An 18803-nucleotide genomic window follows, 5' to 3' on the forward strand; every position below is an offset into this window, starting at 1 on the left:
ACTACTAATGTAATCGTTAACCTAGCATAATAAACTAATATATCGGGTTCTTCTTAATTTTTGTAGGTATAAGATAATTTAATGGTTCAGAAAAACATTTTGAATCATAATAAAAAAAATACAATTAATAGTTTATAAAGTCAAATTTCTTTTCTTAAAGTTCGAAATGTTTCAAAAATTTTTTAGAATGTATAGTCCCAAGAAGTGGATTTACGGGAAAGATATTTTTAAGGATTTTTTTTAAGTGTAGTAGTTATAGTGCACACACCCAAAATGGGCCCAAAAACGGCTGCTGTTTCTGCACCCCGAAAAGCATCTTTGTTGAACTTTTTTAGGGGCGGGTGGAACTGAGGGTGTGGCAATCGCGTATAGCGCGTGCTTAAGTAATGGGGCCCGAAAAAGAAGAAGACATCCCCAAGAAAACTAAGAAGTCAGCGGCAATTAGAAGACAAGGAAAACGAAACTGGCAACGAAAACCAAAACGATGACGAAGGCGACAGAAGAGTGAAGATAGAAGACAGAAGATGACGGTGACGAAGTCTGAATTACTCGAATCATTTGCCGGTGGGCGTGGCACTGATTGCGCTGACATGGGCATTACAAGGGGGCGTGGCATCCTGCCCTTTAACAGCGGTGTAAGTGCATGTAAAGGTTAAGCTTTCAATTAACTCGAGTGCAACTGGAGAGAAACGACTTAAGAAGCCAGAAAACGCAAGCGATTCGAACTCAAAACTAACAAGAATAAAAAAAGAAACGGAAAGAGCACAGAACAAATATAAGTATGGGGAGAAAAAAATCATCAAACTGACCAAAGTAATAAAACGAAATGAAATGAAACGGAAATGAAACTTAACGGCTTCCAAGTAAATACACAAACAACAGGCAAAGGAGAAACTTTTCACATACCGTTGCCATGCAACCGTTCTCACTACCAATTTATAGTGCTGCCAACAAATCGCAGGTCCTGAGAACTCCGGTCTTTAAAAACTTTAAGCAGAAGATTAAAGTTCAGAACAACTTTCTTAAGAAGAATGTGAAAAATAGTTGTATTTTTAAATATATGTTTTCAATTAACTCTAAAGTATATGCCCTTACTTGAATTTTGTAAAAATACTGTTAGTTGAAAAACAATAAATAGTATAAAATAATAAATTTATACCTTCAAAATCTTTTCAGGATTTTAAGTATTTTACCTTAGATTAAAATTTCTATTGTTGATTTAACAAAAACTTAACATTGGTTTTAATTATATTTCGATTAAAACATTACAAAACTAAATGATATGAAAATGTATTCAAAAACTATGTAACATACATAATACTTGGCCGCATTGCAACCAAATTGGCATCACTGCTCTCGTGGCTTATTGCATTCCATCAGCTTCTTACCACTTTATGCGTGAGTGTGTATTGTGTTTGTGTTTGGCGCTAGTTAAACTTTATCAGGGCGAAAGGACTGGGGTCGGAAAATCGAGGAAGCACAAGGAGATACAGCGCCAAAGTTTGCGCTCAAAACAAGCAAGGATTCCTCCTGCATTTCGCAGGACCTTTCCCCTCGCCGCCTTCTCCATTTCGCATAAGTCCTCTTCGGGAGTTTTCGACTTCTCAAGTTCAGACTACTATCCCCATCTCGCTCGCGTTTAATGCCAAGTTTTATATTAGTAAGAAAAACAGAAGCATACATTGACTCGCTTTTTACTTTCGACTCCATTTTGCCATGTGTCCCCATACCCATTCCCCATCTCCATCTAAAAGTCAAGTTAACTTTAGTTTATTTTATTCGATGCAACACATATTTTTCTTCCTTGTTTTTCTTGCCTCTGCTGCTGTCTCTAGTTTGGCAAGAGTGCGTAAATTTTGTTGGCGAGTCCAAGTTGTGCCATATAAAGTTGCTAATGAATTGAAAGGTGCCACAAACTCGGCCAGTACAACATATAGTTATCCAGGCACAGGGAACATGTACAAATTTCCCCCTCTTAGCCCGAAGCAAAAACGGAACTGATATTAAAAGTTCATAAACCAGTCAGGTCTCGGATAAGTTCACAAAGAACTTAATCGAATAACCCTTAACGCATTTTAAGTAAATTTATTAAGAATAGAGGAATAAAAACATTATGTAGATAACTTACAAGTTCAACAACAAACAAACTTGTTAAAAAGTAGATTTAGTTCCCTATAATCCCTTTAATTAATTTAATCTGTTTCCGACGGCTAATAAAATCAATTTTCACCCATATGCAATATTGAAATCTATTTAATCTCCTCTCCCACAATAAAAATTGGTTTTCTCAGTTACAAAAATGTCCATGTGTGTAAACACAACCGACGAATAATTGTTTAATATGTGCTTCACACAACTAAAAATCAAATTAAATACTTTATTAAATTTATTATTCAGTATACCGAACAATGACAATGTCATTTATTATGCAAATCGAATTTGTTGTAGATTGTTAGACAATAAAACTTCAAAGTCAACAAACTGACAAATGAAATTGGCTTTTAGCTCAGTGCTTCCGGTTTCTCCACAAAGAAAAAATACTGTGGAGAGGAAATTGTTTTCAGCTAAATTTGCATGTAAATATTGCTCGACTTTAAATGCTAATAACATTATTGCATTTTATGGTTTATTGTAGCACAGGCGCTTTTAAACCAGCATGTAATGCCAGCGGTTTCTTGAAATATTGTGGTTATATTTCAGTGCTTAGTGCACTAATGTCCATGTGTGTCTGGCTAAAAATAAACTGGGACCAAATGTCAGTTTATGGGGCTAAATCCACTCCACAATGCAGCCCCAAAGTACTGGCCATTACTTTGGACCAGGACAGACCGGAGATGGTCGGTTGCCTAGCTGGCCAAGATTATAGCACACTTTAAAGGGCCCGCTAGCTTATATTGCACTTAATAGCACATAAAACTAGAACGTGATAATGCAACGCACCATCCAAAAGTGGCCATAACGTGAAACGAGATGAAAGTAAAACCAAAACAAACACAAAATAGGTACACCCAGGAAGCTGGAGATAAAAATTCATGAGTTGAGCAGGGCGGGAACTAAGATTGTATATTCCTGCGCATAATTGGAGTTATTAACATACAAGTTATGGCTTCCACTGCCAGCTGTTTAAAGTAGATAAAAGGACGCAAACAAGGTTTTGTAAACAGAGACTTATAAAGAATATAAGGTACATTTTAAGAAATAAATTCACAACCATAAAAATACGAATTTTCAATTGATAAATTAGTTTAATAAAATATTGATACTGATTCTTGACCAATTTTAATATTTTTAAAATACCTTAAGAACTCACTTTATAATATAAAAGTGTATATAGATTTTTCTTGTAAAAGCACAAGTAGTGCAAGCATTTTAATTCATTTTATTTGTTTCAATAAATCAAACACAACATTTTTAAATGGTTTGTAAATTCTTAAGTTCAACAAATTTCTTTACTCACTCAACCCGCCATTGCCACCCATTCTGTTGAGCTCAAGGAAGTTACATTTTGTAAGCTATCAATTATACCGCTACCAGGATCTTTTAATTTACCCAAGTCAAATTGAAAAATCCAAATGTAATCCTAATCCTTGGCCAAGCTCAAATTTGAAGCATCCACTCACTCTGATTAGTTTGCTCTCATTCCTTCGATGGTCGTCAGCCACAAACAACATTTCATAGTCCTTCGGGGCAGTCTTTTTTTCCCGTTCCATTTCCCAAATAAATATATATATATCACCCATCTATCATCGGTTGTAAGCCCTGAACTTTGGCCACAGCAACCACATCATTCATTATTCGGGCTGCCGATTTCGAGAGTGTCCTCTTTTTGCTTAATTGACAACTATTTCGTTTTTTGTGCTGCGCTGGTGCTTAAAACTTCCACTGCCATGTCAAATGTCAAAGTGTCCAGTGAGGGGAATATATGTAGGAATACGCAGGGGTAAAAGCAAAAACAAGAGCTAGCAAAACAAATTGTCAGCCAAGAGCAACCGCAAAGAGATCGAAGTAAACAAAAGGACGGAAATCCAAGACGCATTGCACACATCAGCAGTTCAAACAGAGCTCAATTGAGCGTAAATTATCGGCTGAAATGGGCCCCTCCGGCCACGCCCACCATCAATCACGCCCCCACACTTTGAGGGACTGGTAAATACACATACAAATTGGTCGTTTCGATTGAAATTTTTGCCACTTGCCGAAAGCAAAAGTTTTGCAAACAAACAAGTGTGCAGAAATGACCAAAATCAAATCAATTTACGACTTGAAATCTGGTAAACATTTCACTCCACAACAATAGCTTTGCACCTTCTCGTTCCGAAGACTTAAAGAGGTCTGATTGTCAGTTAGTCAGTCCATTGCAGTCATTTCCTCATTCACTCAGTCAGTCATTCAGTCATTCGGAGTCATTCGTACGTTTTGCTTCGAACCACAGACACAAAAATCATTCGACTCTTACTACCCATGTGAGCACTTGTGTCCATCCTGCATTTCCTTTATGAATGGATACTTTCCCATTTGTCTGCTTTAAAATTGCTGGTTTGGTTGTGCTTTTCTAGTGTTCACTGTTCTATATCGAGCTGAAAAGAGTATAGATTTCTGTCTGGATTTATTCGTCAATGCGATGTTCTGTGCTTCATTGCATACTTTCTGACACCGTAATAAATTAGAAATAATCTATTATGGATAATGAATATATCAATTGGATAAATATAATAAGTGCAGGGATAATAATAATAAAGATAGTACGAATATGGCTTATGACAATAAAAATATATATAACCACTTTTAAGTTTATAAACCATATTACCGTTTTTTTCTTACACAAGCAGGGTCTTAAACAACGATTTCAATTTTACATCTGGTATTCTTTCTCAACTACCCTTAATCTCCACATAAAACGGAATCGGATTTTAGAGACCCTCACGAAATTCATGGAATATAAAATGCCAACTTCTCGCAAAGTTCCTCTGGCCCCTTCCATGGGGATTTTAATTTTTCAGGTTACAATACAGTTTTGTGGTTTAGCCCTTCCATTGTTTCACCCAATTGCTTTCGGGTGCACAGACCCAATCCCTGCGATGTGTGACAAAATAAAGTTTAGTGGAATGGGGATGGGGGATGGGCTGGGGAAGTGGGTTGAAAATCCTTTAATTGACTTTGGTGTTTTGTCCCGAGCATTTGGAGAGAGAAGATGAGTGGCAGCACGATTTCTTTGCCGAGTATCCATCGATGAGTCCCCACATTTTGCTGTTCAAACTTTGCCTTGATTTTTTTATATTTTTTTTTTGTACTTTTGCTTTCTGCCTTGGCAAGCATTTTATTCTATTCCAGTTTATTTTTGCATAATCGATTAGTAGTATCTGAGCGAAAAGCGGGACTAAGCCAAAGCTGTCAGCTTGCCATGACACATGGAAATCGTCATCAGAAGGAGCTCAGCATACACAGCATCCAACCCACAATAATCATCATTCTGCGCTTCCTACCATAATGACTGGCCTGAAAATCTATGCAAATTCCGGAATTGGGTAACATTTGTTGACAATTATAGATACTCACAGTGATGGGCTGCATTTTGGGGGCTATAAAGATAAAACAGAACGGGATCCGGCATGAATATGCCGAATTTGTATTGCAGGGGCGTCGTAGAACAATGGCAGCCGCAAAATGTTGGAAAATTCTGTGCCTCATTGTTCGCTTGGATCCGAAAGTGTTAGAAAATACAGCAGACATCAGATAAATATATTTTTGATAATATAAAGAAATAAAATATAAGAAGATATATTTTACAAAAGTAAAAACAAACCAAAACCATTTTAAAATGGTTGTGTTAATAAGTTAAAAATTATTCTATTTTGGTGCCATCTTATTTAAGCAAATTTTGTTAGAAAATATTTATGTTCTGCTCAGGAAATAAATTACATAATAATATTCAAACACCATTTATGCTTTTATTGCTGCAGCTATACATTTATGCCTTGAGCTGTTTTTAGATTCACCCACATATGCCTGTATTGATAGGGTTTTCCTTTTCATGCCTTTTGTTTGCCCCTCCTAACGTCGTTCAGGCTAGCTTCTATTTCTAGTTCAACCTTTTGTTGAACAGATTTGCTAAAGGATTCCTAGCACTTGGCCCCTTAATTTATGGGGAACATCCTACACTTTTCATGACCCAAAAATAGAGTGTTTTTTGTTTGGCAAATGGTGTGCTCGTCATTAGCCAGTTTGAGTTATCGTGAGGTCTACGGATGAGCTTTCAGGTATTTCACTTTTGTTAAGTAGATATTACACACAAATAGAGTAAGCCTTCAAGTAAATTAGACTTAACTTAGAGGTCAACATTGGTTTGTTTTACTATTTACTTAAGTAAGTGTCTGCGTCAATTATTTTCGCAGTGGCTTAACATAATTTACAGCTCTCTCTCCACTTGTCATTAAATGGAAAATATTACTTAATTAAATTACAATTTAGTATGAAATTCAAATTGATTAGCACTCCACTTAGTTGGACAGCTGCTTTGCATAATTCATATATATTGCATTGCAATTGCTCAATTATGTATACGCCATGTTGGTCTGCAGTTTATTCATAATTTTCGCATTAAATGTGACGAGGAAAAACGAAGAACATAAAGAAACGGATCAATAATTTATGAACAAATAAAATACATTACCTGTGACAGGCGTTTCACTTTCAATTCAATTGACAACAGGCAAAACGAAGTCACTTAAATCGTGAGCACAACATTTAAATCAATTAAAGTTTATACGAGGCATACAGTGCAAGTCAAGGAGATAAGATAGCCTGACAATATTCAATGAGCCAGCTTTTTAATTAATAATGGAAAGTCTCAAAAATAATTTAAAAATACATACAGAATTGCATCTATAAAAATTAAAAAAAATATTTAAGCACTTTAAGGACTAGTTGGCTTATGAAACGTACTGTTTTGTGCAAGTGACAGGCAGCAAATTGAAATCAAATACAAAATTTCGTCCTGTTTCGCTTGGAAAAATTAATAAATAAGTCACTTCAATTGGCCAAATAATTGGTATGTACATGGACACAAAAATAAACACAAACAGGCACGTGTGCGCTCACACATTAAATAAATATACATTTAAATAAATAATTGGACAGGATTTATTGCAATTTTTTTTAAGCCATTTACAATCCACTTTCTAAATATAATTGGCAAATGTGTAATTTTAATAGCAAACTGCTGTATGAATATTTCTGCGGTTTGTTTAATTATATTTGCATTTCAGCGGGTATTTTCCGCGAATGTCAAACTGTTTTTTGGGGTGTGGAAATTGCAGAGCACAAAGTAAATCAGAATTGCTGCGGAAATAGTGCTAAAAAGTTGCCTGTTCAAATATTTTTAATGGTTATTTAAACATTTGTATGCATTCTTTTGTGGTAATATAAACATTTGGCGGAAATTCATTTGATTTGGGGTGAAAAAATAAAATAGAATTATGTTTTAAGAGTGCTTAACATTATTTCGGATTTCCAACGACTTTCATAGGTTTAGGTTTCATTGATGTCATACTCATACGAGCTCGCTTCTTTTGTCCAATTCACCTCATTGTTAGAATTCGGGTGAGCTGAATCCTTTGCAATTGGTCAGCTTCTGGTGGACTCCTGCAGTTTTTCACTAACTTTCCTTTTGAGTCCCTTGACATATGATCCCTGTTAATGCAAGGGAGCTGGAACTCAGCAGCAGGATATTGAGGCATGCCACTCACTCAGCTCGATGTTGGGGCGAGTGACATTGATTTGCCTAATGAAGTGATGCATGCACGTCCTTACATGGCCATAAAGGATTCCGCTGTATTCGGTAATAATGCAACAAGGGAGTCGCCAGAGCCAAACCTAATCTAAGGCCCCGCGAATATTTGCATGCGTTGCTTTGAAGCCCCGCTAAATCCTTGCGTAATTCCAATAACTCCGAAGCTCATTGGGCCAACGCTACACTGAACTAAAAACAAAAATTTAACAATGTACTTGGCTTATATGAAGTGGGTATATTTACGTACATATTAAATTTTTAGCATGCCGAGGTTCCTGTTCTAAAAATGTTTAAATACCTATGGATATACATATATATATATATATGTATATTATATATTCAAAATGTTGTTAAGTAGAAAATTGGAAATAAATTATATATGTATACAATTTGGGAAATAAAAAATTTTAAGTACATACTAACTTATTTTAAAAATATTAATATTAATATTTTAATAAATAGTAATAACTATAATTTATCCAATTACTAGTAATTTTTTCAAAATGAACTTAAGTCTATAAAAATTAACACTTATACAAAAAACTCTTATTAGAGAACATTTTACTTTTGTAATTAAGATTCCACTACTTATTGTTTTGAGTGTGTCGGTGGACATGTCCAAGGATAATGAAATTGACCGCAACATTATTCGGCCGAGTGTTGCATGTGGCAGGTGGCAAGGGTAGAAATCGTATGGGGGATTTCGGCAGGTGTAAGTGTAAGCTTATTGCGGGCTTTGCCTCCGTGTGAGTGTGTGGGAAAAGGGGCGGGGCTGGGAGGAATTTCGGACATGTAATGCAGAAGGGTTTTGGGTTTGGGTCCTGTGCGTGCCGCTTGACAGAGCTAACATTTTAATTGTCATGAAATATTCATTTGCGGAAGTTGTGGGTCGTCCCCTAACATGGAAATAGTTTTTGCAAGAAATGTCAAGCTTTGCTAAAAAATGGATGGGTTTCTTTGTATTTCTTGAAATATACACAAATTTCTTTACATTACATAAGCTTTAATTTAGTACTAGCGTTTAAAGTCAAAGGAAAAGATTTTATGATTTAAAAATTCAGTCAAACCTTTAAGTAACATGTAAAAATATTTACATGTAGTGTATAAAGTATAGTAAAAATGGAAACTACTTAAAAATATTTAGAGGATATGTCAATAAACTACAAATTTTCTAGTTAATATTCAAGCTTTGAATTAAGGACTAAGAAAAATGTGTTTCTAAGAACGAAACAAAGAAAGAAATCCTGGAACTTTTTAACCTCCCCTCTGGCTGACATTACTCCCTATTAACTATTTAAGGCGTGACAATAAAGGGGAGTCGGCATGTTCATAGCCGAATAGCCGAGGAGTCTTTAAAGTGACTTTGGGTCGCCATTTAAAACTTAGGACAGGCATTATCTTCCCCGCTCCCGACTTTCCTCCATTGTTGTTATTGCTGTTTATGTGGGGGCGTGGCGTCTGCTTTGTTTGTCAAGCGATTAAGTTGTAATTATGCGATGCTACGTGTCCAAGGGACTTGCAATGGGTTTTTGGTTTTTTGATTTTCTTTTCTCGGTCTTTTATTTGTTTGTTGGTTTGTCCTTTTCGGAATTCTAGGATGGGATTATGGTCGGCGATGCCTAATGAGTTGACATTAATGGGTGAGGCATTCGAATTTATTCTATATGAACAGAATAATGTCAATTGCTCTGGTTCAAAGGTGAGAAGAACTTAAAGTTCGTAAGGGGAGAAAAGCGTAGAAAGAGTTTAAGGACAAAGAAAGGCTTGTTAAAAGCCAATTAGATCTGGTGAATGAAAGGGAAAGAAAAAACAGAATGCAGAGCCGGGGGAAAAAAGTGCCACTGACATCCATAAGTCAAAAACGAAGAGTAGACCAAAAAAAACCAGATAGCAAAAAACACGAAATGGAGCTTAAATAGACAATGGAAAAAATCTTGTAACAGAGAAGCCAATATGAAAAAATGAATAAAAACTTAAAAAGAAGTCGATACTAAGGGTTCCAAACCAAAAACATGGTTTCTATATTTAAACACCCACATAACTCGAAAGCGAAATTTAAAACTAAAAAAGTTTTAAAGTAAATATAATATTTTAAATTATACAACAACAAAAATAATAAAAAGTTAAGCTAATTATAATTTACGATAGAACTACACATATGCTTAGCTTTTGCTTTACGATAGCCATGAGTGAAAAAATCCCCAATTAAAAGTGGGAATCAGAAACATGTAGAGAAATCAATGCACCATAGGGGATAATGAAAACCAACCTAAAGAAGAAAACAAAGAAAACTGAAAAGAATCATTAATTAGTTGCTGTCTGTAACAAAAATCGTAGCATACTTTTTGGGTATTTGGCCCATTTGCAAGCAAATGTTGAACATACCACGACAATTTTAAAACCCACAACCTTGCAAACCCTTATTATGGTGTAAATATTTAAATTTTGTATTTGTATGAACATGAAAATCCGTTTATCAATTATACAAATTATTCGCATTTAAACCGACAAAATGCGGACTAAATAAATACGAGTATTTGCGCTTAAATCAAATCAACATGCCTCCTGTGTTTTAGATTAAAAGGTAAATAAATAATACACTGGCTAATTAACATATGGAAAATGTACCTGATAATAGCAAGGTTGATGATTTTAATGACAGAAAGAGAGCTGCTAACTGGCTTTAAATTTTGAGTAAACAATTTGCGCAATTAAATATGAAATCGGCTTAATGCCGGAAGATTAGGCGAAATTATTTACATTTTTCAGGTGGGAGGGCTTGTGTCTGCGTCACGTTTGGCAAATTAAGATATCTTCCCAGTCGTATGTGTAAATATTTAATGTGCTAATTTTTCAGCCATAATTTCCTGCGTGCAGAAAGAGAGGGGGAGCTTAGGTGCAAGTGGGATGGCAACACACGTGCTGCTCCTGGTGGCATTTTCCTGCCGACGCTGCTCCTTCAGCCGGATATCCTTTTGTTGTCGAGCGTCTTCGACTTTTATCGCTGCTAATAGGCCACGTCACCTGCGAAAAAGCGGAAAGCAAAGGTGAGGCCAAAAAGCGTGGAAAATGACTGACGAGAAGGGCCAAAAAGAAAAGACAATAAAAAATCAACTGCTGCCTTGAGGGCTCAAACTCAACAGCAGTCGCAACTCAGTCAGCCCCACAAGGAGATAACTCAAGCAAAAACAACAGGCAAAAAATAAACAGACAACAACTGGGAACAGTGATCGCATTAGGTACAAATAAAACTAATTTTTAATAATATTTTTGTATTTAATAAATAAATGTTTTCTTTGATTTATGAACACTCAATTAATACAAGCTTTTTAATTTGTCTTTTATTTTTATAAAATTTAATTAATATATATAAATAATAAGGTATTTTAAAATTTAATAATATTTAACAGCTTATTTTATTTTTAATAAATAAATTTGTGTCTTATATTTACAGATATTAAACAGATTATTCAACTTAAAGTAATAAATTCTTCAAAATTGTTGTAATACATTTATATTTATGTATTGAAAATACTTCAAAGTTGGTATTTAGTTTAGGAATCCCTGCAGCAAATTCCATGCATGCAAACTGCGAGTTATGATTGGCATATTTAAAAACTTTTGAAGTATGAAAGTGTAAAAGAGGAAGCAAGGTGGTAAGTTCAAGTTTATGGAAAAACGCATTCACATAACTTGCAAATTCCCGGGTAACTTGCAGAATCTTTGTAGCCCAACTGGAACGAGAGTGAGTTCAGGTATTTCAGGGACTTGTCTTAACACTCAACTATTTAAAGCTGCAAAAATGCTCGTATATTGCCCTCACATAATTAGTTGCGCTTAAAGTTTTGTGCGTCGGTCCTCGTTTTTTGTTGCGTTTTTAGTGGGTGCTCATTCCTCGAGAGGATGTTTGGCATGTAGGTCAGGGGGTAAGCTACGGTCTGCTTTTGTGTTTTCTTTTTATATTGTTTTTGTTTCTGCGGTGCGTGGTCTCTGTTAAGTTTGAAGTTGCCAGCTCTGTAAATCCAAGCCTTACGATATTCATCTTACGATATTCGTTTGTTCTGTTAGCTATGTTTGGTTTATGTTAGTTAACAGTTTGATGTTGCAGAATGTTAACATGGCTATCTTACGATATTACATACAAATTAGGAAGTCTAAATGTTAAACACTTGTTTTTTTTGGAAGTATTTAGTAAATATTAGACTTTAAATGTAAAAATAAGAAAAATTAAATAAGAGTATAGATATTTTTTATATATATAATATCTTTCTAATCAAAAATTTATAGATAAGCAATATCAAATATTAGTATATTAATCTAATGTGATATATTTCTTAATAATATTTACAACTGGTTTTATTTAGATGTCGATAAATATTAAAGTAGCCAATGTAAATAACTAAATAAACTTAAGGCCACAGTAGCTAAAGCTGCAATAAAAGAAATCATAGGTTATAGGTAATTTTTTCAATTGCCTTTTAACCTGAGAATAAATAAATAAATAAATAAACTAAATAAGAATTGAATCAAAAATTAGTATATATAATTTACTAATTTGGAATCATTTTTTTTAATTAACTAAAACTATTTTTTTACAGGCTAAAGTGAGTCTTTAAATACTTTTAAAAATCACATAGTTGGTAGTGGAAGTATCTTTACTTCCGAGACTTAACAACTGCTTTATTAACATACCATTTATTTATTTATAGCCTTATTAATTTTGCATAATTTCCAAATGGCTGCCCAGCGGCTTCCTACAGCCAAATTATTACCAGCACTTTGCTAATTTTGTTAGCTAATTGAAAGCCAATAAATTGGCCTGCATGCCTGGCCACTGAAGCAAGGCGAAAACGGACTTTTAGCGAGGGTTTAATGCACCCCCGAAAAAGCCGAAAAAAATTAAGGTATTAACTTGGCATGCAAGTAATGCCTGTTGGCCAAGTTAGCAGAGGGTTAAAAGCCGGTTAACACCACAAAAACCCGAAGTTCCTCTGTTGCGTCGCTGCATTGGCTTCGGGAAACGTCGCTGTTAGGCGTTTACAGTGGTCAGGGCTCGATTTCAGAGCCCCGATTCTTGGCTTTCAGTCACCTGTTAAGGCCCAAGCGCTACGAACGTCGACGGAGTTTTTCCGGGAAAACGCAAGAGGGAAAAATCACGAGAGTGCGTACGGTTTTGTGTGTGTGTTTGTGTTTATTTCTGCATGCTTTTCCGCTCTTATCATTTGCACTTGCAAACATGCATTCTATGCTAACTAAGAAAAAAAAAAAGAAAAATGATGTTAACACCAAAATCCTGTTTGAAAACCAGTTTTGTATTATTTTGGCTTTGATTTGGCGGCGACGGCGGCGAACAACGGTTTCCAGCTGGTCTGGTCCAGAATTCTTGAACGCGCGCCGTGACGTCGCCGAGTTCTATGGTGTGGATTTGGCCAAGAAGACTCTATGGCCAAGAAGAGACTCTATCAATAGAAGTTTTTCATTTGGTTTACCGTTAGGCGGCGGGTCTAGTTTGCTGTTGTTGTTGCTGCTCTCGAGTGGGCAGCGCCAACGGAGCGTGCATCATCTGGGTTTAGAAAGCCAGAGAATCCATCGTATGGTACACATATACACGAATACCTAGTCTCTCCATCTTTGGCTCCTAAATAAATCAAGAGAAAAAAAAGAGTCTTAGAAACAAAAACCAGTAACAGCAGTGGAAGGCTTAATTAAATTTAAAGCACACACTTATGGCCAGACTTTTACAGATTGACCGACTTCTTCTTGCAGCGAAACCATTCGAAATGTATTAAATCCGTTAATTGATTTGTTTATTTGTTGTTTAAATTGTTGCGCAAAATTGGATAAACACTTCAGTCAGAAGAGTAAATAAAACGAAAAACCTTTGGCGGCTTGTTTGCATATAATTATGTGGCACAGAGGAATTGTATTTCTCCGTAATTGAATGCCTATAAATTAAAATAATATTTTAATGTGTGGAAAGTGTAGATTTTTGGCACTGACATTTAATACTTATTTATTAGTAGCATAAATTAATGGTTATTTATTTCGGAAATACGAAATGCATTTTCATTATCTTTTAACTAAATTTTAGGAATTGTTCTTGAATTATTTAGCAAAAGCAAAGACAATAAATTTGTTTGAACATATAATCAGTTTTAATGACATTATTGTGTTTAAAATATTATTTAAAAATGAAATTACTGTGTTGAAAATGCAATCGCTTAGTCCTTACAAAAATATTTATATTTGTTATTTCCATATTAAATTATAAGTTACTTTTATTTAAATTCGCTTTGCATTGATTTGCCTAACTGTAAAAAGTGTTAAATTGGTTTAATTTCATCTTTCTATTTGCATTCATATTATGCCAGAGATAATCAAAATAAAAACCAAAGCTGAAATGCAACTAAAAAATTCGCTTTCATAAATGCTTACCAACAAAAATATTGGTTTATAAATTAAAGGCCAAAAAAATGAGAGCGGAAATTACTAAAATTTTCGAATGCAATCATAATTATTACTCGCAGCATTCCTGCCGAGTTTTCATTCTTTGGGAAAACCACACGAAAACATTCCGGTGGCAAACAGGTTGCCATAAACCCGAGAGCAGCAACAACGCCAAAAGGGAAAATCAAACACGTGCACAGAACGGAAAAGGTTACCAACACAACAAAAAACAAAAAAACAGCAAACAGCAGCGGTAACAGCATTAAGTTTTTACCTTTTTTCCCTTCATTTTGATCAAACACAGAGAAATAAACCAAATTTTAAAACCGCGCGATAACTGAAAAAATTCAAATATAAAACGGGGGGAAAATAAAAAAAAAACGGATATAAAGGAATTTCAAGCGTTTGGCATTTTGTCAACCAGTAAAGGGCCAAGTGACGAACAAAAAAAGGAAAAAAGCAGGGAGAGGCGCACAAGTGGCTGCAACAAAGGGTCTGCCGAACCACCGAACCCGCGACCTCTGACACCCCTCCTAAAAAAAAAGAAAGAAAATCTACCTTTTGGCCGGAAAACGCTTGTTTCAGCACGCGAACGAAAGAGACAGGACGACTGCGTGGGAGGGAGACAGCGAACAAGAAACAACAGCAGCAGCAACAACAAAACAAACAGGTGAGAAGGAGACTTGCATGAATGAATGAATGAATGAATGCTGGGGTGAGGGAATGAGGCATTGAGGGAGGGCGGGTGTGTCGAACTGAATGAATGAAAGCCGCAACTGAGTATTGCGGCCCGGTACAGTGATCACTCGAAAATCTGGATTTTTTAATGGGATTTTTCTAATACCAATAAAGGATGTTAAAAAAACTGACCAAGTAATTTTCAAAGTGTTAATGAATATAAAGATTGATATTTAGAGGAAAAATAGTTTAAGTGTTGTAGAAACTAAATTGATATGATATCATAATATTGATAAATATGTACATTTAACATTATTCTTAAAACTGTTGTGTAACATGTTATGGAAAAGCATGTTTAAAAAAAATTCACGTTACTTTAAAATTTGTAGAAATTATATTTCCTTAATAAAATGTGCCTAAAATTCAAAATATAAAATAAATGTATTTTAAACATTACATAGACCTTCTAATTTTACGTTTTTGGTGAAAGTATAGGGTCAAAACATTAAAAAACGTTAAATAAAACATTTTAAACAGCATGAGAACAAATGAGATCAATTGTTTGATGCGTTTTACTTTTGAAAACTTTTTAGCCCTGTTTTTGCACATACAATTTTTGCAAGTTTTCCCTGTGTATGATTAAATTTGTTTGTTACGTAAAAAATTCTTAAGTCTCAAGAAACCAACACCAAGGTTACTTAGGGAGTGCCCACTGTTGTTTTTTTAGTGCAGGGTGCGATGGAGTGATTGAAACTGATAAAGAATTATAAAAAAGGCTTTCCTCGTGCAGGAGGATTTTCCCAAACAATTCTCTCGCGCCGCGGTGGTTTTTGTTCCATTTGACTTCCCCCCTTGAAAACAGGGAAGCCTGCTCAATAAGCAATTAATATGCACAAGTGTCTGCCCAGCGAGTTTCTACCGAAATCTCCGACTGGAAATGGGCGCGAGTTTTGTCTGTGTGAAAATGGGAAAAGAAAGAAAAACCGAGCCCAGCGTGGCACATTGTTTCGGTTTTCCACGCAGTGTTAAGAGCTTAATTTAATTCAGAAAAGGTTTTTTCCTCTGGATGAAAATTGAGTTTGGGTCTGTCAAAGAAGAAACAGAGAGAAAGAATACACAACTCTTTTATGATTCAATAATAAAATACATTTAAAACATATTTATTAAATCTTGTGTGCGTTGGAAATTAAATAACATTTTTTCCACCAATTAAAGGAAAATGACTTCCACGAATTGAAACCATCCATGTGCTGCACTGCCATTCATTTGAATCCAAATCAGTTCTTATTATCTCAATTGAAATTTTCCTTTGAGTAATTTGAGACCAAATTTGATTCTCTACTCAACGGTGACTTCCATTTTCCGCTGGTATTCCACCATTCTTTCAGCTTACCCCAGTCACGATTGCAACTTTAATCTATGGCAATTTATATTTGCTTTTGTTGGTACTAAGCAAATTCACCCTGAAACACACACAGAACTATTATGGCGAGCAGGAGCGTAGTAAAAGATTTTTCTTGAAGGGGCTTTAGTCCAAAGAAATTACATTTAAAATAAATCTGAGCATGCAAAGCCATATGTTATGATTTTTAGCTGGTAAACATAAAATATGGCCCCTTTCACCGCGCCTCTGACCTTGGTGGAAACTCTTCCTGAAGTAGCGCGTAAAGTTAACCAGGAAAAGTTGCAAAAAGCATCAGAAGGAATGCCAAAAATACGCAAAACAAAAGAAAAACGAATTTCGAAAAGAAAAACAATGCCATGGAAGAACAGAAATAATGCGCAACGTATTGTTGTAGCCAACTCGATTCCGGCGAGACTCTTGTGAAATATCGCACTTTGCTTATAGAAATGGTTATCTATGCTGGAAATAGAAATTCAGGAAAAGTCCGAGTAAACAAAAACACAAACAGTAACAAAACGTATGGCAAACAAAACGAGGAAAACCAACTCGCACAGACAAAAGTAATGTGAAACACAATAAAAGTGTCTAACTGTATGAAGAAATGAAAGTCAAATGTGTGTGTGTGGTTCAGGGAAGGGGGGTTTCTTATATATATATATATAGTATGTATTAAAGGGGTCCCCCATTTCCGCTTTACTTCTCACATCATCTTCGCCGGTTTCATTAGCGGCCATAGAGTTTGTATTCTCTTTCGTTGATCTTGATCGTGAACTCGAAAATATTTAGAAAATGTGTTAAAGCCATGGCCAAGAATTTGAAAAAGACGTGTGAAGCGTGCGGGGGGTTTTTCGAGACTCGTGTCTGGGTTTTGAGAAGAAAGCGTGCAAATTATGGTTTCTAGGAAACTGGGTGCCTGACTGATGAAGACGGCCTACCATGCCACCACCTGTTCCATCGAATTTCGTACTCCTCGGGTACAGTGGTTGATATAGCAATTAATGGTTGAATTAAATTTTGATTGGTGGGTAATTATATTATTTCTTACTAAAGTCTACGCTTTAGAGTACTTCTTTCTCATTGGTTTGAATTGCAATTGAAGGGGAAATACCACTTATGTATTTGGCCACGCTTATCTCTTGAGCATGAAGCTTCAACAATATTTTTTCTATTTAAAAAAAATGAAAAACACATTGGTTCAGATTATTTTCAAGAGTTAGCCAACTTTTATTATAAGTTTTAAATTTTTTCATTTTAGAAATCTTACAACCGTATTATAAAGAAGAAATACTATCTTTATAAGATACAAACTTTTGAAAATTTATATAAACTACAGTTTCATTCTTTGACTCTCACAATTTATCATTTTGTTCTCCAGCATTCTGAGAATTTAACAATCCATCTAGCTATAAGTCAAAGTGTTTCCCCCAAAAGTCATAAAGCATTTCCTTTGGCTAACTTGGTCACCAAAGCCATAACCACTTCCTCGAGATTTTTCCCACTGTCAGAGGGGTTCCCTCACAGATAATTGAATTATGATCGGGGAGTGTGTCAGGTGGGGAGAAGCGGGGCTTACAAAGCTAATGAACACAAACTGAAGGGTAGTCGAGTGAGTCAAGAAGACAGGGCCAACAGCGAGGTGATAATGATTTAGGTGTTCATTATGATAATGATGATTATGCTGCCACTCAGAAGCGAATGGAAAATGTTTGAGAGCAAGAGGAGGAAAAAAGAATAAGTCGCGGCAATGAACTCGAAAAAGAAATGCAGACAAACAAACAAAAAGAAATGGTAGAAGAGGCATGCATAACTAAGTAACTGCCACAAACAGCGAAAGAAAGAGACGGCAACAGGGCGAGCGAAAGAGACGGCAGGACACGCAGCATGCAACTGCAGTTGTCAGTGCATCATTATACAGCTGAGATTTCGGTTGGCCTATTAGAAGGATGGCCAGGGGCAAAAAGTTTTCATCGCTGCAGCTGCAAAATAATGCTGGTCTACACTGAGAATAATGTCCTTTGATAACATTATATAAATTTATTAAAAATAAGACAGAATCTTAATTACATTTTAACAAACATGTCGGGAAAGAATCAGTTCCTCTTGTTAGTTAATATTATCCTTAATCCAATTGCAGTTGATAACTAGAACTATTATCATATTTTCCTTAAGTGCACCTTTAAGATCCATCTGTATCATCTGTTTTTGACTAAAATGTAGTTGCTAGAAGAAGAAAAGAAGAGTAATATGGAAAAAGAGAGGTCATTCATCCAGCGTTTACCACGCTATGCTATGCCCAACCCCCACCCCCTCGACTTTATTAACATATTTCTCTTTCCCTTTCTAACCACCTCCCTTTTTTTGTTACCAAGTGTTGCTATGGCCTTAGTTGGTGTTGATCTTTGTGTTTCTCATCTCTTTGTTGTTAGTTTACTTTTATTCACTTTTTTTAGACTGTCTAGCTATTTTGGGCAATTACTTAAAGTA

General features: G+C 35.4%; 1 protein-coding gene across 4 annotated transcripts in view; it reads left to right on the forward strand.

Annotated features, from left to right (window-relative positions):
* Positions 1 to 12913: 12913 nt before the first annotated feature.
* Positions 12914 to 18803, forward strand: part of LOC119545997 (leucine-rich repeat and fibronectin type-III domain-containing protein 2) — a 57083-nt gene continuing 51193 nt past the window's right edge. For 2 of the 4 annotated variants that reach the window (XM_037851994.1, XM_037851995.1), the window contains exon 1: positions 14541 to 14906. The gene's annotated coding sequence lies outside the window, so the exon portion shown is untranslated. Of the gene's footprint in view, positions 12951 to 14540; positions 14907 to 18803 lie in introns of those variants that run through there. The other 2 variants (XM_037851993.1, XM_037851996.1) reach the window with 2 other exon arrangements.

The sequence above is a fragment of the Drosophila subpulchrella genome, chromosome 2L (genome assembly GCF_014743375.2).
Source record: "Drosophila subpulchrella strain 33 F10 #4 breed RU33 chromosome 2L, RU_Dsub_v1.1 Primary Assembly, whole genome shotgun sequence".
In the NCBI taxonomy this organism is placed as follows: domain Eukaryota; kingdom Metazoa; phylum Arthropoda; class Insecta; order Diptera; family Drosophilidae; genus Drosophila; species Drosophila subpulchrella.